Source organism: Halichoerus grypus, chromosome 1 (genome assembly GCF_964656455.1).
Source record: "Halichoerus grypus chromosome 1, mHalGry1.hap1.1, whole genome shotgun sequence".
Classification (NCBI taxonomy): Eukaryota; Metazoa; Chordata; class Mammalia; order Carnivora; family Phocidae; genus Halichoerus; species Halichoerus grypus.
Genome location: NC_135712.1, coordinates 44,684,681 through 44,711,402, shown reverse-complemented (window position 1 = coordinate 44,711,402; position 26,722 = coordinate 44,684,681). Strand labels below are relative to the sequence as shown.

At 34.8% G+C, this 26,722-nt stretch overlaps 1 protein-coding gene across 9 annotated transcripts in view; it reads right to left on the bottom strand.

The window, feature by feature from the left end:
* Positions 1-26,722, bottom strand: part of EPHA6 (EPH receptor A6) — an 815,440-nt gene that overhangs the window by 518,212 nt on the left and 270,506 nt on the right. The gene's annotated exons all lie outside the window — the stretch shown is intronic.

Genomic DNA, 26,722 nt, shown 5'->3' with positions numbered 1-26,722 from the left:
CATATGATCACCTTGACCCTGCCTTCATCAGAATCCCATTAGGCCACGTTAGCCAGAATCCTTCTGTGATGTTTCCGCTTAGTAATTTCCCATCTACTAAATTCCCAACCCTCTCCTGGGCTATGAATTCCCACTTTTCTTTGTGCTATGTGGAGTTGAACCTGATTTCTCTCTCCTATTACAAAACCCCATTGTAGTAACCCCCAGCATTCCTATCACAATAATGTTCCTTGAATAGTTTGTCTTGTCATCTTTAACAAGTGTCATATTTTTTTTCTTTCTTAAGAAATATTTATTAACAGTATCTCTCTTTTTTTTTAAAGATTTTATTTATTTATTTGACAGAGAGAGACACAGCGAGAGAGGGAACACAAGCAGGGGGAGTGGGAGAGGGAGAAGCAGGCTTCCCGCTGAGCGTAGAGCCCAATGCGGGGCTCGATCCCAGGATCCTGAGACCATGATCTGAGCCAAAGGCAGACGCTTAACGACTGAGCCACCCAGGCGCCCCAACAGTATCTCTTTCTTAACAATATCTTAATTCCCAGGAGAAAGTTGTTTAGTATTGAAGTGTTAATAAATTATTTCTTACTGTTTCTTTATGTAATTATTTGGAGGTAGTTTTGTGAAATTGTATTGTCATTTGTACTAAGTGCCAAAAATAAAGCAATCGTGGATTTTTTTTTTTTTTTTTTTTGCTCGTTTTTGGACTGAGATTGCTGTTCAGAAAAGCAAGAAAATTACTGTTTTCTTCAGCACTCAGGGAATGCCAGATGAAGTCTCACACCAGGAGTTAGTATACCTGGACTGCGCTCCAAGCTGCCAGTCCTCTGTGGTGGACTTGGAGACAACAGAACTGCCATCCCCTGGCTATTAGAATCAGGTGGGGGTAATAATGTGTTAACCTGGCCACCAGATCTAAATCAATAAATCTCAAGCCTGGGTCAAGGAAAGAAACCACGGAGCCTTTTCAAAAGTTTAAGAGACCAGCAATTCTGTGAAGGCTAAAAAAAGTTGTCTTCTAAAGTAGTAGGAAATCCCATGCCTGCACTAGGATAGGCTTTTGTTATATAATCACAGCCCTGCGATGCAAGCCTGCTTGCTATTTGATCTTGAATAAGTCTCATTTTGTAACCCATTCACTAAACCAAAGCACGGTGGGAAGTATGACCTGATTGAAGCCGTTTCTCAGTCTTCTACAAAGATGAACTACATCAATAGCCTTTACTTATGTCCTTATTACAACTGGAGTGAATACTGTAAAACAATCTGAAAGCTTTTATAACTGGGTCTGAAATTCAGTGAAAGAAGGGTGTGTGTGTGTGTGTGTGTGTGTTTATTGTGTGTGTGGTTATTTTCTGGGCTAATTGATCAGCAGCCTGTGATTCCACTAATAATTAAAATTTAACCACTTACATATTTAAGTACTACTGTCTGAAAATACTTTTTTCACTTTAATCATTTATTTATCAACATAACTATAAGAACTTTATATTCATTTTTCTATTTCTCTTGGAAGAAGGAAAGAATAACCTGATACCTATTCTGAATTTAGAATAATTACGATACCAAAAAGTAACCTGCCTTAAATTCTTACAAGCCCAAAGACAAATTATACTATTCCATGTTGACTTCCAATGAATACCTGCCCATATTATTGCATTAATGTAAAAAAGTAACCCAATAACAGATATGATCTTAAATTTTCTAGAAACATTTCTACTTATTTATATAGTAGTGGAGAATTACAATTTCATACTAACTAAAAAAAAAAAAAAACAGCCTTGTCGAATTAGGTCAACTTCTATAGGAATCCTTCTATGTTCCGTACTTTATGCATTTTGCCAGAAACAGTCAATAGAAGCATGTTTCAATAAATACCCAAACTAAATATTTTCTCAGCTAAAGGTTAACACTTGCCCTAAAACATCATTTGACTTCAAGTTCAAAGTGGAAAATAATAGTCTCTTCTGGTGGCATTTAAAAAAAAAACAACAAAACACAAAACAAGGCAGACAATGGTTTCTTCTATCTTTAATATGGTAGCCCAAAGGCATGTCCTTTTCCAAAGTCCTTTATGACACCCTGCATTTTTCTAAGCAATACAGTTGGACTTCTTCTAATGAGGTAAAATTCTTCCTTTGGCACTTGGAGGGGTCAAGCTGCTCCCAATTAAGATTTTAAAGCCTTTAAAAAGTGGGTCAGTCACTTTATTTAAGTAAAGATGTTTCCAGCAAGTCAAAAGATAGATCTGGAACTGCTAATGTCCCTTGCTGACATTTGATACCTTTACTTTAAAATTTCTGAGGTCAATAAAGACAGGACCTGCCGTGGTTACTGGGCTTTAGTAACTCCTAGGATCAAGCACATAAAAGTTTGCATATGTCTTGCCAAGATCAATAGTATTGTCTCAGTATCCCTGAATTTTACATTTTATCTGTACCCAGAGCTTAGCTGCAGTAATAGAACAGGGAGAATGGGGAGTGGTAGCCTTTCCTCAAAATAATGTCCAAACACGAGTCTTTTTAAGGTAATTTGTGACAAAATATTTACTAACCTTAATCTAAAATACATTAGAGGATGTGGTGTGAAAGTGAGACCTGGAAAAATCCAGAAAAGCAAATCAAGTTAGCATCATTCTTTTTTCCTTTAAAAAAAAAAAAATCAGGCTGACTCTCCAACCTATCAAATCCAACTTCTCCTTATGCCTGTGATGGTAGAAACTGGCTACAGCACTCTATTAAAAAGAACAGAGTCCGTAATAAAATACTTGATTATATTTTAGGCTACTACATTCATCCTCTTTATTCCTCCTTAGATTTTCTCTTGGTGATGATCAGATTAACAATAAAACACACATGAAGAAATGTCTCACCATGATATCAACAGAGTTGCCATTCAATGTTAGTTAGGGCTGAATCTAAATTATATGAGGTCAATAAAGAAGCAGAGAGACTTAAACGTGTACATAAAAGACATTTCACATGAATATGATAAATTGCCATCCCCAAGTTCCTTATCTTCCACTTATATTGAATAGAATTGTGGCAATTAGTTGATCATTTGGGATGCTCGTTTTCAAAGTTGTGTGTGTGTGTGTGTGTGTGTGTGTGTACATACTATGTAAAATGAGCATAATATAGGGAAGCCTGGGTGGCTCAGTCAGTTAAGCATCTGCCTTTAACTCAGGTCATGATCCTTGGGACCTGGGATCGAGTCTCACACCGGGCTCCTTGTTCAGTGGGGAGCCTGCTTCTCCCTCTGTCCCTCCCCCTGCTTGTGGGCTCTCTGTCTCTCTCTCTCTGTCTCTCTTTCTCTCTGACAAATAAATAAAATATTTTAAAAAATAAAACAAAATGAACATAACATAAATGCGGGGTGTCTTAGAAGGCTATGAAAGCATTTTTCAGAAATAAAGCAAGGATTTAGGACTGGGAACTAGGACCTGTCAGGTAGGTAGGAACCACTCTCCTGCTTGCTCTCTATCCCCCTGTCAGTGTTTGTGGCATTGTCAGTGTTGGCTAAATGTACAACCACCAGCTCCCAGGGACAGGGAAGCTCTGACTGGAGGGTTTGCCTGGTTCCGTGGTGTAAATATACCACCTTGGGAGATTTCAAACTACCAACTGAAGTCAACCTGCCTGCAAAAGTACCCTAAAATTTAGCAATTGGTTCCTGTGAAAGGGAATAAGCTGACTTCAGTACACTGTTGCTGTAGGCCACGGTGGTCTATTGACCCTTTCTCTCTATATGTTTGATCTATCCTGATTCTCCTTGAAGACTGTTTTCTATACTAATTTACCTTAATGCACATGCCTGAAAATGGCTATCCCAGCCCCATCTCTACATCGGATAACATTTCAATGACCATGCTCTTAATTTCAATATTTCAAGGAGTTATCTCATTGGATTAGCCTATACCTTACGGGTTGCCAAATTTAAGGAAAGGAGAGGTGTTGATGGCAATAAAGTTGGGCAATATAAGCCAAAACCTGAGTGCTATTTAAGGAAGACTGAACTCCTTTTTTGGAATACCATTATACAGGAGAAAAAAAGAAGAAGAGAAGCTAGGACACTGTACACATGAATAATTAGCTATGGAAGTATATTATGGCAGCATATGTGAATTTTTAAATACATTACTAAATTTTTAAAGAGAAGAATCTTCCGTTGCAATCCAAGTATAAACATAACTAGTAGTATTAGCTACATGTGCTATTATTTTACATGTTTGAATTATCAAAAATGTGAATTTATACCTAATTTGTGATTTTCATTTGCTCTTGGATAAATGATGAAATGATAACTACAAACACTAGCATTCCTTTTGATATCAAACTTAAAAGCAGCATAGCTTATAGTTATTTCTAAATTAGATAAAAGAAAAATATTCTGGGAAAAATCTACATATACATAAGAACAATGGTCTGTATTCAAAGAAATATAAATAAGATAGTTTTAAATATTTTTCCAAATACAACATCAAATAACATCATCATACCTTTTATTTTCACAAATGGTACAATTTGCTTTAACAATATATAACATATAGACTTTATATATATATTTTTTTATTTAACTACATGATATTATTATACGCTTTCCACTTTTACAGGCTTTTATATAAATAACTTTAAACAATTAACACCATTCTTAAGTGGCTTTTAAGGCTATTGGTGACATAAACACATCTTCTATCTAGATGAAACAATCTCTTACAGTCTTTCAGCCTTTTATCATTGCTAGGTATCCATCAATGAAATGTTGTACACAGGCTAATAATGAATCACTCAATTTCTTTGATGCTAGGAGAATTTCGTCAGCCTAAAGATATCTGTACTGCTTTCTTCCCACTGAAATACATTTTGTTTTATAAAAGGATTAACCACTCAGTAGAAAATTGGAGCACATAAAATCAATAGATTTCCATGCCTGCCAAATCAACATGATGTATAACAGCAAGTAATTCTGAAATCCATTAAAACTGTCTGATTTTTTAAAAAATATGTGTAAATTCAATTGAAAGCCATAAGCATTTCATTTTATGATTATGTGTCAGAGAGATGATACTGTTAAGTATTGAGACACACAAAATTCAAGTCTTCCTACAAGCACAAAGCTTGGTGACATCAGAGAAGCAATTGAGAATAGCTCAAAATGACAGAGGACCAAATAAGTTTCTACTCATTGTTTCAGGTCTTTTTTCTCTTTTCTTTTCAGTGAGGCATTCATGTGAATTTCATAATAATTTCTACATAACCTAAGTCTAATATTGTCAAATATGTTAATTATTCCATTTGTTATTGAAGACATATCTGGAAACAGGTTTAATTCCTGGCACATAATAATTAGTGAAGAAAGACAGCAACATCTATAAGCATCAACTGGTTGTAAACTCCCTGAAAATGTTCAGAAAATATTTAATAAATGTGCAGGTCAGACCAATACACCTAAACATCCCAGAGAGTTTGAAAAGCAGAGTAGGCTGATGATTTGGCATCCTTCAATATATTCTCAATATATCTGTCCAGCATTATTGTGGGGCTGGAACAGATTACTCTGCTTCAGGGAAAGTAAAGAAATGAAGCACTGGCATCAAGAGTCATCCTTTATTTTCTGTCCTGGATTGCCATCCTACCCTAGTATAATCCTTTCAGTAAATATTGAATCTTGCTGTTAACTGAATCCAACCTCTTGAGAAGGCAGTTATTAAGCCTTCTGTTGCTACCTGAGCTTCTGCCCTTGGACAAGGTCTCTAGATCTGGTCACAATGGCACTCAGCCAAGAGGACAAGTAAATGTGGAAAACCAGTTTGTATTTAGATTCCTGAAGCTGACCACCATGTCCAACGGGGTCCACCTTTTAATAAAAGGCAGGAGTATGCACCAACGCGCCACATAGGCTAGAGGTGGCCCAAATCCTTGACATCACCTCTCCTTTCCCAAGAATTATAAAAATAATTCTTCCAGCTGTATACAGGATTATCCCTAAGAAGAATTCTCTTAAAGCCATTCTTCTCTATCTCAACATACTCCTAGTGTCAAGTTAGTGCTACTCTTAGATTAGCACCTTGGATAACTGCTCAGCAGACCACTACTAAATCCAGCTCATGAACGGGCATTTGTGAATTTTCTGGAGCAAGGGTACATAGCTCTTTATCAGATTTGCTAAGGTGTTTATATCTCAAAATAATTAGAAACTACTTTCTTATGATATTGTGAAGTTGGGTGATATCATCAGGACTCACTCTTCAAATTGGTAACAAGGGAAATGGGTACATCTTCTATTTGTAGCAGTTTATTATACTGAAAAGAATATGGACATTGGTTTAACTCCCTTTTCTCTCAACAGGGAACAGAACTCCCTGTTCTCTCAACATGATCTTGGCAGGATATAACATTTCTGAATCTATTTTGTCATTTATAAAATTCCAAACTAATAAGAATTTAAGAGGTATTTATCATCTCAATTTAGAATAACTGTATCTTTCACATGTTAAATATTATTTAGAAGCCAGTGTTTTTTTAATTTATACTATAAAATCATTTGGGGCCAATGTACTGTGGTATGTTTATACTTACTTATTAATATATCATGAATGCTAAAAACTCTATTTTGTTAGTGATAGTAAAAACTAATAATTAATTCACTCATCCCACCGGACCATAGAGTCATGGTGTTATGATACAGAAAATAACATTCTTTCAAACACATTTGTTCTTAGGTCAGCTTAAAGATAATTTATGAGACAAAACTCATGACTTACAAATCGTCCATTAACATAAACATGGCAATGAATAATACTTTTTTAGTAAACAACCATGGTTTTTAACCAAGATATTTCACTTTTTAAACCCATTCCACATGTTAGCTCTTTGTCTAGCAGATTTGAGTCAGTTCATTATCTTTTTGTTTGTCTAAATTGCTTGGGCAATTACTAATTTTCATGCTTCTGCACTTTCATAATCATATCCACACAAGGTTTTATAAACCTTTTTTATAAAAACATATAACATTTGCACATCAAGTTTTATAAAACTCACCTGTACCCAGTTTCTAAGAAGAATTACTATTTCTAAGAAAACAACTATGCTTTGATTTATTTTAAAATTATACAAATTATGAACTAAAAACAATGTCTACCTCATCAAAGCACTAATTTTTATGAAATGCAAAAGAAGTATCTAAATTCATATTTTGCTTCATATAGAAAGAACATTTTTTGAACCCAAAAGAAATATCTGACATACTGACAAAAAAGGAATTTGAAATCCAAATGGGTAAGGGATTTTAAGCAGGTATCTAACTACTCTAATTTAGTTGGAGTTGTCTTACACAGATTAATTATATCACAGTGTTACATGGAGACGTGTGTGTGAGTCAACGATTTCATCAATGACCCCCGGGAAATAGTGAGACTGGGGACAAGACTTCAACACTGGCAGTGAGCAAATGAGTCTCAGCCTTCAACTGGCTTTATGTTGATCCTGAATGAAATTACCTACTATAAATGGAATGGTTAAGAGCTTCTGCAGAGGAAGGGTAGCAAACAAAGAACTAACCTGGTCTTACCAAAAACCATTTGACAGCTAAACACTTCCCCTGATTCAAAGTAGAATCAATAACTAAAATACTACAAAAATATAGTAAATTATGTATACATGTTCATTCTGCTTCTTCCTTTTTCACAAATTCAGATAATTCCTTTTACACGTAGGCAAAGCAAAAATACTTCCTTTTCTCCACTAATAATAATCACTCAGAATCCTCCTGTTTTTCTCTCCCAATCTTCTTCCATTCCATTTGGTTTCTTTGCAACTACTTGATTTTTCCCTGGATTTTAGCCCTGCTCTTGTAGTTGGTACAGTGGTTCTGTGATTTTGATTTTTGAAACCTCATAAAGATTGTGATGCTGGACTCAGCTTTTTATTGTGCCTGCTCCTGGTCTTCTTGGGAGACACTGCCACCTATTATCACTAGCCCACTAGCTGATGGTCCAGACTGACCTTTGCCCAGAGGAACGAATAGGTATAATCATTCTGTTTTTCAGCAAGGCATTTGCTGATTTTTTTCTCATGGTAACTTTGCATGCGATATGCAGTTGAAGAAATATGCTAGATGCTGCTAAGGTAAGATGAATTGGAAGTAGGTGCAATAATGAAAGGTGCAGAGTAATGGGTCAGTGTATAGTTTCCTGGTAGCCTGGCTTGCATGTGTTCCCCCCTAATTTCAGTGTTTCATCACTGATTCAGGGGGAATTATCATTAAACCCACAGAAGACAAATTTGGGAACCTAGCTGATAGATACATGGGCTATCTGAATAAGGTTCCAAAAGACTGCTTAACAAGTTGGAGCCACAGGCAGACTCTACCATAAAGCATTACACCATTTATAATGTAAAAAAGAGAAAAAAAATGTACATGAGGGTGATATGAAAGCTAGCAGCTCTTGTACAAAAAGGATTTATAATTTTCCTTGACAGCTCCTTGTGAATAAATAGCATAACGAGACCCCCAAAAGCTAATGCAATCTTTGTATTACTTAGTCATATCTAGAATACTTGAAGTGATAGTATTGAACTACCAATGACCATAAAAAGTTAGAAAAGGAAATGAAAATGTATTAAACAACGAGGGTATTGTATGGAAATATTTAAGACACTTTCATGTTTAATTCTCACAACCTCTTCAAGATATTCGTTGCTATTGACATTTTACAGATGAGAAAACTGAATGTTAAAGAACTTAATTTTCCCAAGATCACAGGTACTAAAGTTTAGAAGTAGTATTTTAAGTCATGTGTGTATGATTCTAAATATATGGGGTTTACACCATACAAATGGATCCTGGTATTCAAACTGAAATGAAGGTGGTGGGGAAACTGGAAGTCACTGCCCCACCAAAACAGAAAATGAACTAATGTGTTAAGATGAGGCAAGAGAAGATTTATGTTAGACAAGACCTTTATATTGATGTACTTCAAAAGATAAAGAATTACTAGTCTTTGGGAGATATAGCTCAAGCTGAATGAACACTTATGAAATGTACTGTACATGTTAGCAGGTGGACTAGGTAGTTTTAAGATATTTTTTAACTAGAAGAATCTCTGATTCTAGAGTATTTATGACTGACAGGGTTCCAAAACTGAAGCAGAAAGCTTAAGTATGAGAAAAGAAGATAAATGATATTCTAGGGCACATCTTAGTAATATGCATACTGAGTCTACACAGCATCTGAATCAGAAGTTGACAGGTACCCTGAAATGGGTTTGAAAGAAACAGAAGACTTTGAAATAATCCTTTGTATATAAAATTGCTCTGGACCACTAACTTAAAATTAAATCTTAATACAGTATAATCTTTTAATGATTTTATTCAAATTAATGAGTTTGAACTCTTAGCATCCTACTTATTTGATACAGTATTTGGAGATCAAAATGAAGTTTATAATACATAATACTTCTTTCACAGAAATTTTTAGAGACATTCATTGTGTTCTAACATTGTGTCAAACACTAAAGGAGATGAACATAATATTAAATAGTATATGGTTCATTGTATATGAATGGATTACCAAATGTAGGAAATATATTTTAATGTCTTTTTAAAAATAATTATGCTGTGCCATTCATCTAACTCTTGGCTTCTCCTTGTGACCAATTAATTTCTAAATCTTATGAGATATACATGTGTAGTTGACTGCAAATGAACATAGTCAGGCTTGCAACCTTGATTTAAAGAGCATGATTCTCTAATCTAAAATATTTAAAATTAGCTAGCATTTTTAAATTGGATACATGCAAATAATAGGTTACCTAGTTTTTTCCCTTTTACTTTATATGCTCTTACCTCAGAAGAAAATCTTACAAATGAAAGGAAATTAAGAAGAAAAGTTCCAGTGCTGACTCACCTCCTGTTTGCCTTTGGGCCAAAACTCAAAAACTGTTTATATAATGGAACATCTTTTGAAACTAGACCATTAGATACTTGATTCTTTTTCAGGGAGTTAGGTAATAGGGTGATTCTGCTTAAAAGTGCCTTTTATGTGTAGTTATTTGATATATTTAGATAAAATATAGTGGCAGTTCCCCTATAATATAGTTAACTCCAGCATCCTAAAAGGCCTTTCATTCTATAACAAAATGAGAAAATACTTAGGGCATAATGCTAAATGAGTGTACACAATGACAGCAACTACATAAAGGGACATATGCCCACAGAGAATATGATAGGAGTCCTTACTCTCTATTCTCATTCTCTTTCCCCCTCCACCTCCACCCCCTCAGCATTCCCATTTTCAATGGTATCAGCTGCTGCACACTTACTCAAGATGTTGACTTACACATGCAAATTTGCAGCTTCCTATAGAATAAATAGATCCGGTTGTGCCAAAGTCACATGGAAGATAACACCATTTCAAAGGTGAATTAATATTTCCTCACACTCTCAGTTCCTTCTTCTGAATACCTTATATTTTTTTCCCCCTAGGATATAGTATATGAATACCTTATATTAATTACTCTATCACCACTCACTCAGTCATTCAAGCTAGAAACTCCAGTAAATTCCCCACTTCTCCTCTCCTACATTTTCTTCATCTGGCTGGCAATAAATATCTGGTAGTTTTCCTTGCCTTCATTCATAGTGCAACAATTTCACCCTGGATTATTTAAATTGCCTCTCATTTAGGCTGCCATTGATAATCTATACATACAATCAAAACTTCCTTTCTGAAATAAAGATATGATTAAGTCATTCCCTTTCTCAAAAACAACATAACACAAAACAAGACAAATCCTTAAATAGTTATCCATTAAATATATGTAAAATTATTTTAAGGCCATTTAATACCTGGCCTTAATGTGGCCCCTGTCATGTTCTACTACCTATCATACAGCCCATTTTCCAGCTATACTGGAAATATTTTTCATGCATACTCTATGCAGATCAGAAATCAGGCTTACCTGACAAGGATCAGCTCAAACACAACCTCCTTCATTCACTTTATTTTCTAGTAAATCTGTCAAGAATTAGTTCTATTTTCAGTGCTCCCAATAGCACTTTTTGCAGTGCCAGAGAGCTTTTATCCAATTGCATTACATCCACTTGTATATAAGCATCTTCCACCACATTTGTGAGAATATTGAAAAAAAAAAATCCTATTCATTTTTCAATCCCATATGTACACAAAACAGCTCCCAAATGGTTTTTAAATGAGTAAATGGATTCACAATTAAAAAAGATATTTTTCTCTTATGACCTTAATCAATGAAGAAAATTATAAGCTATAGAGTTATAAGAACATTAAATATATCTTAAATGAGAAGATATAGGACCTCAGTGATTATCATTTGTTAATATTTACTGAGAAGAGACAATTTGAAAATAAAATTATACTAAATCTAGAATCATCAAAGTACATTTCTGAAATTGTAAAATAATAAAAGAACAGACAATCTACACAGATGCTCTTAATATATAAGATTTTGTTGTGATGTAACTATGAGAAGAGACATTTGAAAATAATCCAACAATTTTAATGTATATTAAATTCTATATTTGCTGGTAAAGTAAAATCTTTAATTGTAAGGAATTTTCCATACCAATTTATAAAATAGCCATTTGCTATTACTTGAAAATCCATAGCAAAAATTTTTAGATTCCTTTTGATGTAAATTAAGCTTAATCATTATTAAAAAGTGGCTGATGTGACAAACTCTTGTAAATATGGTTCAGGTTTATAAAATGTAATTGAAGGTATGGAGGATAAGGGGTGTTGTTCATCAAGGAGCTCCTCTGTGACAATACTGCTTTTGCTACACCCAATTTTCACTTTTATATTCTGAATGAATAACATAATAGCAGCAGATGTTATAATATAAGTAGTAATCACCTCTTCATGGTGATCAGGAACTGGCCATCTGTCCCAAGATACCACACACAAAACCAATAATATTTCTGCAGAATTCTAGGGTAGAGAATGCCTAGACTTGATCTATAAATGAAATAAAAAGTGATTAAATCTCTTATAGCTCCCATGACTCTAGATATACATACACTGCTTTATTTTCTTTATAGGTAAATTATGAAGAACAAGTCTATGTATTATTTTTCCACTAGACACATATATTCTTTTAAGATTTTATTTATTTATTTGACACAAAGAGAGAGCACAAGCAGGGGGAGCAGCAGGAGGAGAGGGAGAAGCAGGCTCCCTGCTGAGCAAGGAGTGGGATGCCTGGCTCAACCCCAGGATCCTGGGATCATGACCTGAGCTGAAAGCTCAACCAACTGAACCACCCAGGTGCCCCTCCACTAGATATTTTTTAAAAGATTTAACTCTATGTACATGGCAGTAAGATATACAGTTAGAACAGCTTCTACCTTAAAAGTACCCATACCATATAGTTATGAATTTAACTCATATACACTAGAAAAAGTATAATCAAATATAAAATGCAATAAATGTCACAACAGAAATACAGATGAAATGCTATGAGGGTTAGGGGAGGGGGATACAAAAACAGGGAGAGGGGAGGGGAGGGGAAGGGAAGGGAGGGGAGGGGAAGGGAGGGAATGGAAGGGAAGGGAAGGGAAGGGAAGGGAAGGGAAGGGAAGGGAAGGGAAGGGAAGGGACTGACCTTGACTGGTATTACTTCCAGATGGAAAAAGAGAAAAGCCAGGGAAGATATTTTTTGTAGGTACTATAGTATGCCACCCAGATCCCCCTCTGTGGACTGAGCCCTTCATTGCATCAGCTGCAAAGAGTGTTGGCTGTTAAGTATCTCTTTGGGAACTTCCCTTGAGAAAAGGAGGAGCTGCTCATACAAGGTGTGGTGTGCAGCTCATAATAATGGCTTGTTGATGAGGGGAACCAAGGGGATCCTCTTGCCTCAGTTAGGGACAATTCTGAATGGCCATTTTAGTACCAAAGCAATCTGTGTGAAGCCACTTTTGCAAATGCATCTCAGTTCAACTTCTGCATCAACCCAGTCATACTTCCCTCACTCCCTCACAGGTGTTGTTCCTTGGAGGACCCCCTAGTAAATGTCCTGAATGCAAATATTGCTTCTAGGTCTGTTTCCAGGAAATCTGACCTCAAACAGGATCACTAAAATTCAAAGCAGTGGTTTATACAGGCAATTTTCAGAGCATAATAATGGTAGAAATATAACCATTCTGGATAATCATTATCTATAGGATACTGCTGAGCCTAAGGGAAGCAGAAGTAGGTGAGACAAGGACTTGACGCATAGTGGAGACTCCAACTGATAGTTGTTTTGGAATGAGTAACTAAAAGCAAGTGATGTTAGAGGTATAAAGACAGTAAGCTAGGATGTTGAACCCTGAGGTTCACAAATAAGACTGGATATAGAGAAAAACAATGATTTTCATGTGAATCATTAAGGAAATATGGAGGCTGTCCTGTCAATTATTTGTAATGATGGTTGAGGCAGACAGCAGTATTAGCTTTATGGTGCAAACTTTAAGAGAAGTGGGAAAAAAAACCCTGAAAGGCACATGCATTAAGAAGCCCATATAAAAGGGACACAGATCCATAACTGAATCTTCTGAATAAATATCTATGAAATATTGCTTAGGCAAAGAAAGTTCTCAAATGTTTAGTAAAGCATCAGACTAGGCTCTAAGGAACTCCCCTATGGTGTATTGTTTCAGCCAGAAAGTGAGACTACGTTGATTAAGCTTCACATACAAAGTTAACTTCTTCATGCCCTTAGGGAACGACGGAAACTATTATCAACTTTGAACCAATACAATTCTCAAATCTTAAATAATCTGGAGAAAGAGCACTTAGCTTTTCTCCTCCTCTCTAAAGTCCCCAAATCTGATTAGTGTCCCCAAATGTGATTATTCTGATAGGCCTAAATATTAGAAATGATCACCAAAGATAACGGACTTATTTCTCTAATACTCTTTTAATGGCAAATGACATCATTCAAGTCCAAACTGGAATTAAATTTACTCAGAATATCAAAGAACTCATGAATCGTTGTGTTATTTCTATAAGCAGTAACTTTCACATAAGTTATTATCCCAAGCTAGCTTTTAAAAGTTTTAAAACAAAAACATGCCAACACAGAAAATAACAAAAAAAGAAAAAGAAAAATCACTTATACACAGGAGTAGGAAAAGATAGAGATTAAAATTTTCTCATTGTTTGCTATTCATGCAAATCATCAAATGAATACCATATCTTTACAAATCACATATTGTAAAGTGAAATATTGGTGAGGGAATTTTAAAAACATGATGTGGAAATATAGTTATGGCACTCTAATGCCTTCTTGGAGGCAGGTAAGGGTATTACAATTAGTGATAAAATATAAAATTACAAAATGGAAACAAGGAATAAATAAATGATATTTCTTATTTTACTTTGAAACTAAGTTAAAATATAGCATATTTAAAATACTGAATCTGGGGCTGTAACCTTTCTTCAGTCAAGATGAGCATGAGAACCTTCCTTAAGCGACAGTCTAGTTAGAGCTAAAATTCCCTCGCTTGTCAATCAGATGAATGTGGAAGAACAAGGTCTCACTTACAATGCTATGTACTGAGCAATTCTGTCCTTCAGGGATAAATTTAAGCAAATATCATGGAGCTTTACTAAGAAATAAGTACATATTGCTTGAATGAAAAAGAGTAACAAAAACGAAAAAATCCAAAGTATCTTGGGAAAGTTGTAAATTGCAAGAAAATATGTTACAATAATATAAATAAGGTCTTTCAGTGTGCATCTAACCAGAAAAGCAATTACATTTTTGTTTCTAGGGAAAAATATAATTTTAACGATTCATTTAAATGATGGTGACCTGCCCACCCAGAAGCTGTTTTTCCTTCCTTCCAATTTATCTGTAGATGAAAATATGCATTACATATTGCCACACAGCTGTCACTCTCTACTTGGCAGGAAAATTGAAGCTATGATAGCACATATTGCTTATTATGCTAAAAGCTGAAAACAAGTACTTAACTAGGTACATGTCAAATACAATTTTTAAAAAAAATTCACTCACAACAAATGAACACTGCAATAATAGATCCTAAAAACTTAATTCAAAGGATATATTTTATAACATGCAAAGAAGAAATTCATGAATAAAAATTAAATTTCCTCACATGAAAATTCCACATTTTTAAGTGGATTATCATTGCTGCTGTACATAACCTCTAAGTCTGTACATGATGAAAATCTCTAGGTGTATAACTCAGAGCCTATAATCCCTGCCTGAGTTTGGGGAGTTTCCACTAACAGTTGCAGAAGCACACTAGACGGTATCATTTTTCTATGTAAAGCTCTCTCCAAACCTTTTTCTAAAGATCTCCAATAATAAAATTTCCAGGAAAAAAGCTGCCTTCTTACTATCATACAAACCATTTAAATATAAATATACATAGTAATCATATATTACTACAAATTATGACAACTCTGGTCTAATCTTAGGAAGATTCAGAGCAAGTCACATTATCTCTCTGAATTCCAATTTCCTCTTCTGTAAAATGAAGGGCTTACATTGGTGATCTAGTATTTCTGGGTTTCTAATTTAAATCAACAACAGTAATGAGTGAAATCTGGAGCAATGTGGTTTAACATGGAAAAAAGATTTAAAAGAAAGTGAATCAGACACAACAATCAAATAGAGTTTGAGTTTGATTTACGGCTGCCATTTAGCTGTGTAACTATGGGCAGTTATCTGACATTGCTCCTAAGGGAGAATTGTGTAAGTGGCAAATTACTATCATGGAGGTAGTACCATTAACCATGTCTAAGTAATTTGCACCCAACATCCACCCCCCACCTACAAATATTTTATTCACTTTAATCCCTATGTATGAAGGTAATTCCACCTTTTCACTGAATAGTGTTAACTGAAAATGTAATAAATATGTAAAGCATCTATCTCATCTAGGTAAAGATTAAAATAAGGTTAGTTTACCTTTTCATTTCCTCAAGAAGTAAGAAATACAGTGAAGAATATTTAAATGTTCCTTAATGTCTCCTAAAATTTCATTTTCTATTGATCTAAAATATGTTTCTTGACATGATGCCTCTCATTTACACCAGTCCTTCCAGTGCCAATGATTGTTTTGTTTGAAACTGTTAGGTTAGCATATGATCACATCTGTACTTCTCACAACTGTCATTAATGATTTGAAATAATTATAACTTTTTGTCTGTCCTCCATTAGACCATATGCTTCATAAGGTCAGGAGGATTTGTCTATCCAGTTTACTCCTGTTGGCATGTGTCACAGTACCTTGCCTTTGCTCAATAAATATTCTGCAGTTAATGAATAAATGAATGCCTCACATCTTCTTGACATCCTCATCTCCAAAGTCTCTGCTTCTCATGACTTTGCTCCTAGCCTCCTTCTCTGAGCACACACACAAAAAATCTCTGTACTTTATAAAAGCTGAAAAAGTAATAGCTCCTAGCATCTTCACTTTTTAAACTACCAATAATAGCATTATTGACAACCATTTTTCCAAGTCTTCTTAAAATTTAACTTGAAAGTGGTCATGAAGCTATATATTTGAGACCCTAATACCACTATTCTTCCCATGCAAGAGTAAAAGTTTTATTCTGTTTAGCTCCACTGGACTGAATGAGGCCCATGAGAAATGGTTTTATCTTACACCAAAACTAACTTTCTAAATCTACATTTTACCTTAAGCCTAAACAGCCTTCACCCTAAATTTGAGCCATGCATGTCTATAAAAAGCTAGACTGCAAGAGCTCCATTTATAGGCAGCCTTCTCTGGAGAAGGAACTCACCCAAAGAAAAGTGAATATTGACTAATTTTGGCTGAGGACAGAAGCTTAGAATTGTTCATTCATTCAACAAATATTTGTGAACTAAATCAAATAAATCATATTTCTTGATCTCAGTCATCTCATACTCTAATAGGAAAAGCTTGACAATAAATTAATAGTTACACTTCCTTATAATTATTGTACCAAGTGCAATAGGACAAAGAGGTGGTTATGAGTATTGACCTGTCATCTGTCATCCTGGTTGCCCTATGCTCAGCCCTAGGAATGTTATAATTGCCACTGGAATGGCTTCTATATTTGGTATTCATCAGAGCCCTGGACATCAACATTGGAACACAGAGCAACAAAGGAAAATATTTACTACAATATTGCTAACATGGAAGAGTCCTCAAAGCACATTCATGTGAACCCTTAGAAATTTCCAGATATAACCAAGGGTATTTGGAGAAGTCAAATCCCAAATGGGATAAGAGCAGTACCAGAAATTCACTAGTTTGTTAATGTTTACCTTGTCCACCCATTCTTGGGATAGCTTGTGGAAGAAAACTATTTAAAAATGGGATAGGCTACTTATAAGATGATAAATTCTCTGCTTGTATCTTCTCAAGCAGTGATTTTGTCAGAGTTATATGGAGTGAGAGGGTAAGCTTATTGAAAAAGACTCCTTTTAACTCTTAGATCTTATGAGTCTACAATGTCATATAATGTAGCATCACATATGTATTTTGGTCCAAGAATTGTGTTCTTTTCCTATGTACTGCCTTTCTTTCTTGGCAATATGGCCATATTTTGAAGAAATAAACATATAAGGCCTATAAATGCAATGAAGTTGTGCCATTTCCTGAAGCTCCTTCATTTCCTGTCCAATCCAATACTAGAGTTAGAATGAACAAAATGTGCAAATATCAATGGTTCATGCTGACTAAGCTTATTTTGGCATTCATTGATTGATTTTAAAAGGGAACACTTGCTATCTAGTTGGTTTTAACTATTGATAATAAAAAGCATATTGTTTTCATGTGTTCCATTTCCTACTGAGCTCGCCACTGACTTTCCACTAACACTCCTTTCCTACTACTTCCTGTTGTGGGTAACACCATGGCAGCTTTTACCTAGCAAGCAATTTACCTAGGTTTGCACCACATGATATGGGAAGTACCAGCTAGAATTATAAAGGTTTCAGAGACAAGAAAAGGTATCCTGCTATGTTTTGAATGAGGCCAAACTTAGTGAGGGAAACTTAGGTCTCTTATGTACAATAACAGTTCTGCCACTTGAAAAGTATCATGTAATTTTATTTGAAAACCTGAGAACATAAGCCTTAAAATTAAAAAAAAGTTTAAAATATACAATACATAATTCACTTTAAAAGGAATGACCTGCTAACAAGTAAAATGAGATCTCTAGGCTGAAAGAACTTACAATCTACTTGAGGGAATAAAATAGAGAGTAACAATGAGGAACAACAAAAGATAACATTCATTAAATGAATCAAATGATAAATAACGTATAGATTCTATTTACTGTCTATAGAAATTTATACTTCATAATCTGTCAGAATCAAGGAAATCCTCATGGACTATATGGACATGAAATAAGACTGGATAAGACTGGAGATGAGAATTTCTGAGTAAAATGGCATGATCAAAAGCATGCACACAGGGTTAGGACATTAGTATAGGAAATGGACGTGAGGTTCAGCCAATTACAAAGAACTAACCTTATGGGAGCTAGAGAGAAAATAGGCTCAATTTATGAAAGGCCTTTTGGTAAAAGTAGAAAAGTATGGACTTGATCCAGTGGACAATAGGTAAAAACCATATTGTCTTGAACAAAGGAATCAAATGAGGAAAGTGGTATAAAACAAACATAGACAGATAGTGTCATCCAAGATCACTTGGGTATGGAAGAAAATAGGAATGGATGCAGGGACCCCACGTAGAAAACCAGTTAGAGAAAGCCAAATGAAATTGTGTAAGCAGCTCTTCTCATTATTATTAACTTCTTGGCTCTTCAGGCAGATTCCACGCCCGCCCCCACCCACACATATATAAAATACATCTCAATGAAATTGTCATATAGTTGTCAATATTCATTTATATAAAATATAGTATTAATATATACAGAACCCTGAAAAGTAGTGTGATATGAGACTAGTGCTTTAATTCATTCATCCGTTCATTCAACCTTTGAGTACCTAGAATGAGCAAGATAGTTGGAAGATCTAAAAATATAAGGGTGGTGAATTTTCTATACTCATTTCTTATACCAATTTCTTTGGTAACCCCAAAGGTTTATTTCTCAGTCACTTCACAGTTCAGTGTAGTCAGTAGAGGGACTCTGTTCCACATGACCATTCAAGGATCTATAAGCTACTTTCATCTTGTGCTTCTCCATACCCTTGGTGCCATGGGGTTTCTCCACTGGATTTTTGTCATTAGGATGTGAGAAGAAAGATGGGTGAGAGCCTGGCAGATAATATGGGAAGCCATTTAATAGGCCAGGCCTGGAAGTGGTATATACTACTTTAATCTTCTTAGTGGCCAGAAAAATTACATAACCCCACCCAGCTATAAGGAATGCTGGAAAATTTCATCCAGATATGTGGCAAAGAGGAAAAAAAAGAGAATTAGATGAACACATAGTATTGTTTCTGACATAATACACTATCTGATTGGTAAAAGATACTTATTAAGAAATTTCTAATGCTTCAATAAATAAACATCCTTACAGAAAAAAATTGTAAAATATTTGTGAATACCAAAACACAAATCATATGCAATATTAAACAGATTTCTGACAAAAATCGGTTCTTAAGTTTAAAGACAAACAAGTGTTTAACATTTTAAATGATCAAAAAAGCATTTCTTAGTTAGAAATTATAAAGTTGACAGGAAAGAGTGTTTAAATTTTATGGTTGGCAAAGCATGATGGGAAAGCTGTGGATCAGTTTGCTGAAAATAGATTCCCCAACGGTGATTAACAATAAGGAAGCTTAAACTAAATTAATGAATATACATGTTGACTTTCAGCTTCAATTCACTGGAATAATTACTTCACATTAACATATGAACATGCCAGCAATCAACAGTCTAAAGTCTCAGGTCACTGACTACTTCTACAAATATATTTTTTAATTTTTTATTATTATACAGCCTTCTGCAAGTTTTCTGTCCATATTGTTACATGCTTAATTGCACAGAATCTTATAAATTCTTACTGAAAGTGTTTTCTTAATGTTAATTTTATCACTATGTTAATGAGAATATAATAGAACTGCACTCTGATAGTAATGCTGACAGCAGAAGCCACCAATTTGTTAGCAATCATCAAACAGCAGTAAACACACTTATCAATGGTGGACAGAACCGCGTAACAATTATATCTCTATTTTCTTGATAAATACAGTAAATTATACTATTATAAATTATGATGTAGCCTCCAAGGTGTTCCAGATACCCATTCCTTTTGTAGATCTATAGCAAAAGTATTACGTTTTCCCACCTTACTGACTTCTTTATCATAAGGGACCCTAGGAACAGTCTTAAGAGGCCCAACTACTTTTTCATCATAACTTAAGCAAAGATATTTCACATAAGATACCATAATCACAGGACATCAACTGATTCATGTTTAAAATCTACTCAGATCCCTGTTTTAATTTATCTTGCCCTACTTTGCCTGGAATTGTTTCGTTGCTTCCATAAATTGTATTGCCTACCCAGGTGTAATGCTTAAGAAAGGTAATGTAAAAAATGCAGGAAGATTTCAGTAGTCCTACAAATCAAAAATTAAGTCTGCAATTTCAGTTTGTAACTTCCAACAGTCCTACAAATTGAAAAACATCCAAATAATTTGAAATAAATACAAAAAATAATGTGATTTATTTAGATGCTTTAGAGGTCTTGAATAAAGGCCTATTACAACATACACCCTGGAATCAGACTCGATTCAATCCTTGGCTCTACTACTTGCTAGCTATGCAAACTTGATATTTCTGCACATCCGTGACCATAACCACTATATCCACCAGGACAGTAATGATGCCATCTCAAAAGATTTTTGTAAGAAGTATGCTAGTTTCTATATATGAAGCACTTGGAAAATTCCTAAATACACTGTTAATATTACATATAACATGAGTTATCCAAACTCAAATTCTTAAACTTAAGATTTATTTTATACTTCTATTGAAAACTTTTAATTTGACAGGAAGAGAAATGTTGCATCTTTAATGATATCATTCACATCCACAAATCTAATTTAATAACCACTGCCTACACGGAATTTTCATTTTAGATATATTATCTGTATAAATTCTTCTCATTTATCTGATACGTGATTAAAATATTTCTTAGCATAAGCTTTGATAATTCATCAGTTACTAAAAAACATCTACCTACTGTAAACACACATTTGACATTTGACATATGTGTCATAAAATATGAGACCTACACTTCAGAACTTAGGATCTCCCAGTCTGGCAGTAAAGATGTAAATTTTAATCAAATAACTATTTTATAAAGTAATATATCAAAAGTGTCACTGGTTATTTCATTATAAAAAAAGAACCAATGTGATTTTATCTATATTGAAATGGTCACTCAGCTACAAGTGACATTTTAACATCCACAATTTTTTTTCTGGTTTTCAAATTCAATGCTTTTAATTCAGAGCTTTTCTTTTCTTCTTCTTCTTCTTCTTCTTTTTTTTTTTTTAAATGCTGGTATATCTACTTCCTCCAGAAAAAAAGGAATGACAATTATATAACTGGTTATGACTTGTTTGCTTTGACTACCAAGGAACAAAATATAGCAATGATGTCAATCTTGATGGTTCAGTCATTTAAATTATTCTTTATATCATTCTTTAGAAGCTTATACTTTTCCTTGTATTTTTTCCTTTTATATATTTTTATTTCTCTTTTATTACTGATTTATTTATATGTTATTCTTTTATAATATTTATTTCTTAATTTGAGAGAGAGCATATGCACATGAATGGGGGAGGGGCAGAGGGAGAAGGAGAGAGAAAAATCTCAAGCAGACTCCCCCCGCTGAGTATGGAGCCTGCCTGCAAAGGGTTTGATCTCCTGGCCCTGAGATCATGACCTGAGCTGAAATCAAGAGTCCTATGCTTAAGGGACTGAGCCACCCAAGCATCCCTATTTATATGTTGTTAATTTTATAAATCACCTAATTATTCATAAAACACATATATAACTTTGAATACTCAATACTTATATTGTAAAGAATTCTTATAGCTTCTTAAACTATATTTTCTCTTTTTTCTCTTTGTTCTCATTATATCAAAATATAACTGCTTTATTGAGAAACAGTGAAATGTCTGAAAGTTGGATTTTTTTCTGTTGGAATTTGAATTTTCATTTAAGTGATTATTTATGACTGTACATATTTTCTCAGGGACCTACACTGAAGAAAAACACTAGAAGATGTGGGAATTTAATCTTGAGTTACTTATAATTTAAAAAGTTGGTTAACAGATGATAAAGGTTTTATTTGACTTGTTTCTTTTTCTCAATATAGGTCTAAATCTGCAACAAAAGTAGAAGCTTACTCTATATCCCTTATATTGAATTAAGTACTAGTTTCTTGCTTTCAATTTTCAATTAAAATAGACATTTTTATCATTAAAACCACTCCTGATTATTCAAACCTTAAGAAATATAAGATTGTGCAAAAAAGACCAGAGTTTACCAGGGATATTAGCATTTAAAAATACCTGAATATACTGTCTATTCTTACATGTCTCACTGAGAATTTAAATGCCTTGGTCAGCATAACCTATGGCAGGTTATAGTCTCGTTTTGAGTTATATTCAGTGGTTTAGAAAATCATAAGGTATGGGTGCCTGGGTGGCTCAGTCAGTTAAGCGTCTGCCTTCAGCTCAGGTCATGATCCCAGGGTCCTGGGATAGAGTCCCGCATCGGGCTTCCTGCTCTGTGGGGAGCCTGCTTCTCCCTCTCCTCCCCACTTGTGCTCTCTCTCTCACTATCTTTGTCTCTCTCTCTCAAATAAATAAAATCTAAAAAAAAAAAAAAATCATAAGGCATGAGGTTAAAGGTGAAGCACTCTCAACACTTATGAAGTCAGTAAATCTCATTATTAATCATTACCCTTGAACATGTTTATGTACTGCTATGAAATGCTCATAGATTTAAAAAATATATATACAATAACATACTTTTAAACCATTCTAAATACAGCTTTGCTACAAAAATTCAATACTCAAGTACAAGGATGTATTTGTATCTCCTTAGGATAAACATATATATACACAAACACACATTTTACAAATACATTTCCTTCCATATAGTCAGCTATATATAAAAGTCAGATATATATAAAATCATTTTATTAAGCCAAAGTTAGAAATAACAGGAATTCAATCAAACCCATTACACCAGCTCAAAGATGTCTTAATCACTATATAATGAATTTCATACTGGGTCCTCAGTCCTCAGTTTTGGAACAGGTATTAGGCTTACAATTTCCTGATGTACACAAGTGTTTGGGTGAAAGACTGCCAGTGACCACTGTCAGAAACTTAAGTGTAGGAAAGGGTGAGAGTGATGATCCAATTGTATTTAATACATTTCATTACTAAGAATTTGGTTTGGTTGAATTTAACAAAAAATACAAGTTAACAAGAAATTTATTTCTCTCTCACAGAAAAACATACACGTAGGCAGTTCATAGCTAATATAGTAGCTCTGCAGTTTTCTGCAAGCAGGCTTCCAGCTTTCTTAACTGTATTCCTAGGATGAGACCCTCAGTTTATGAATCCAGATGCAGCACTAGCCATCACATTCATGTTCTAAGCATTACTGTGGAAGAAAGAACAAGAAGGCAGAAGTTCCCAAAGTGTAGCTCTTGGACTAGCAGCACCAGCATGACCTAGCCACTTGTTAGAAATGCAAATTCTCAATGGGGGAGCTTAGTTGGTGGCATAGTAGGAGGATCCTAAGCTCACCTCATCCCTCAAACACAACCAGATAACTGTCAAATCGTTCTGAATACCCAAGAAATCAACCTGAGGACTGTGTATTATTATTTATAATACCTCAATAAATCAAGAAAGAAAAAGAAAGAAAGAAAGAGAGAGAGAGAGAGAAAGAAAGAAAAAGCAAGCAAGCAAGCAAGCAAGCAAGCTGGAGAGGGGAACCACAAATATGGAAAGTAGGAAGTTGTGTTTTGGTTTGTTTTTTTACCATGAAAAATTCTACTTTTATCAGGACAAGAAAATGTTTTTGATTAAAAAGAGAGTGCTACTTTTCTGGGTATTTATTGATTTTAACGACAGTCTTTTCTCTTATTCAATTTTTAAATTAAATACTAATCATAAAGAATGGGGATCATTTTTCTCCCCATTTGGAAGATAAGAAAACTGAGACCTCCAAATTATAATTTTTTTACTCAGGAGCTCACATACCTTCACTAGTAGGAAAAGTCAAGACTTAGAAATCAGGTTCCTTTACCTAAAGTCCTTTACCTTTTACATTATATCACATTTATTTACTGAAGGCCACCCTCTTTATCTTTAATGTTTATAATACCTTAGCTTTCTACTTTCTTTTCCTGTCCCCCCAAATATTTTATTCCTGCCAATCTTTTCCATAAAAATGTTGAAGCCTTTAAAATGTAAAAGCTAAAATAACAGTTTATGTAGCAAGACTAAAAGAACTTTACAATTATACTACTAATCAGAATGAGATACACTTGACATTTTCTTCTATTTCTTGTTTATATTTCAATCATTGAAACATAAAAGAAGTAACTGGATTTTAATAACTGAGAAATGTTAATAACTCAAGATAATAGCTGCCTAGCACTAATATTTCTAAACTTTGATTTGAAGTTAGACTAATGTGACAATGCAGTCTTTAAGAAACTAGGACAATTGTTGCTTGCTTGTTCTTCCATTAAAAAACTGAGAAAATAGTTGTTACGACAGGAACTATAATGATAGTGGAAAGTGATTAAAAGTTACTGTTTACTTTTGATATTGTGATCAGAATATTCAACTCTATTCAAGTCACTGACTTTTTTGTCTAATGTTTTAGAAATATTTACTGCCAGAGTTCTAATAACAGAAACTATCTGGTGATTTGCTCCAGCATTTTAAAACTTCCATATGAAAACAAAAAGATGCTATGTAGTTTACAGATATGAAGATAAATCCAACACAATCAGTGTAGCACAGTTTTAACAGCAAGCATATTTTAGAACCCAGAATAAAAGAAACTTTACTGAAGGGCTAAATCAATTTGATGCTACAGAGCAGTCCTTATATTCTGACTGGCATAGGTTTTCCAATGCATCAAGAGTCATCAGCATTGAGGGTGGTCTGGCCATGACCTATGGAAGCCCAGAGGGCACTCCTTTGGATATCACATGTCCTGTCTGAAGCTGCATAGTTATTGACCAAAAGGGCCAATTTTTAGTTCCAGAAAAGTAGCTGATTTTCCTTGACAGAGCCCCTAGCCATAGAAAGAAAGCATCTGGTATTACTAAGCCTGTAGGAAAGAATGCTCATAAAATAAGGACACAAAGAGTTGTAACTTTATAAAATTATGAGATCTACTCACTATTTAAAATAAATGGGATAGAAATATTACATCACTGTACTAAAGAGAGGGAGGAGTAAGTGATCATCTTATGTGTATGGAGCACAGAACACATGATGATGAAAATGATTATACCATGTACCATACATTGAAAATTCTTATTACGCCTGACCATATGTCAAATACTTTATGTACCTTATCTCATTTAATCTTCATTACTGATCTTTCAGGGGTATTATTCTCTTTTTTTTTTTTGTGAGGAATCACAATTATAGAAATTCATTTTTTTAATCATACAGTTACCTTGGTAAGATGGCTGGATATGCACCAAAAATTTGTACTCCCCTTTTCAAAGTGTATCACTGAAGATAGGAAGTAGCTTTACAACTAGGGATTTTATTTCTTAGCTCCCCTTTTTATGAAGGTAGGTATGTTGACTGATTTTTGCCAATGAATGAGGGTGACTATGTCACTTCTAGGTCAAGATATTTAATAAATGGTCTGGTTGGAAGATGGTGGCAGAGTAGGAGGACCCTAGGCTCACCTTGTCCCACGAATATAACCAGATAACTTTCAAATCATCCTAAATACCCCAGAAATTGACTTGAAGACTGGCAGAACAACTCCACAACTAAAGGTAGAGAAGAGGTAGGTAGGAAGTGAAAGAAGGTAGGAAGTGCAGAGATACAGTTTGGGAAAGAAATGAATCATGGCTGCTGTGGTAGGGAGGGAACTGCAGTCATGGAGAAGAGCAAGAGACAGACTAGAACACAGCGGAGTGCACAGGGGAAAATGAAAGCCCATAGCAATTGACATGGAAAGCGAGAGTGGCTGAATTTCATGACTTCTGGCAACTAGCAGGGCTTAAAGCCTGGAGTTTTAAAGGTCAACAGGTGTGGCAGGGATAGAGACTGGAGGACATTGTGCTGCTTTTTGAGAAAGGGTAGGTAAACAACCTGCAGCCATACAGCATGGAAACAGTGATCTAAAGAGCTCCTGGGGCACACAATGGGGAGCCTATTTACACATTTCATAAGATATCCCAGAGACACAGCATTCACAGAGAGACCCCCCCAGGAATAAAGGAACTGGCAGGCACCATTTCCCTCCCCCACCCCTCAGCATATGCCAGGGCCTACACTCACTACCTAAATTGTTTATGCCAAGCTTCACTCCCCTATGCTCTGGTGAACCACCTTCCCAGTGTCCCTTGACTCAGTCCCAGCACACTCTGCTCCTTCCCTCAGAAGACCTGCCCAAACCCCTACTTTCACTGCATCTCCCAACTGAGGAGTTTTGCAGAACCTCAGCTCCAGCAGTGGTGATGACAGGTCTCATTTT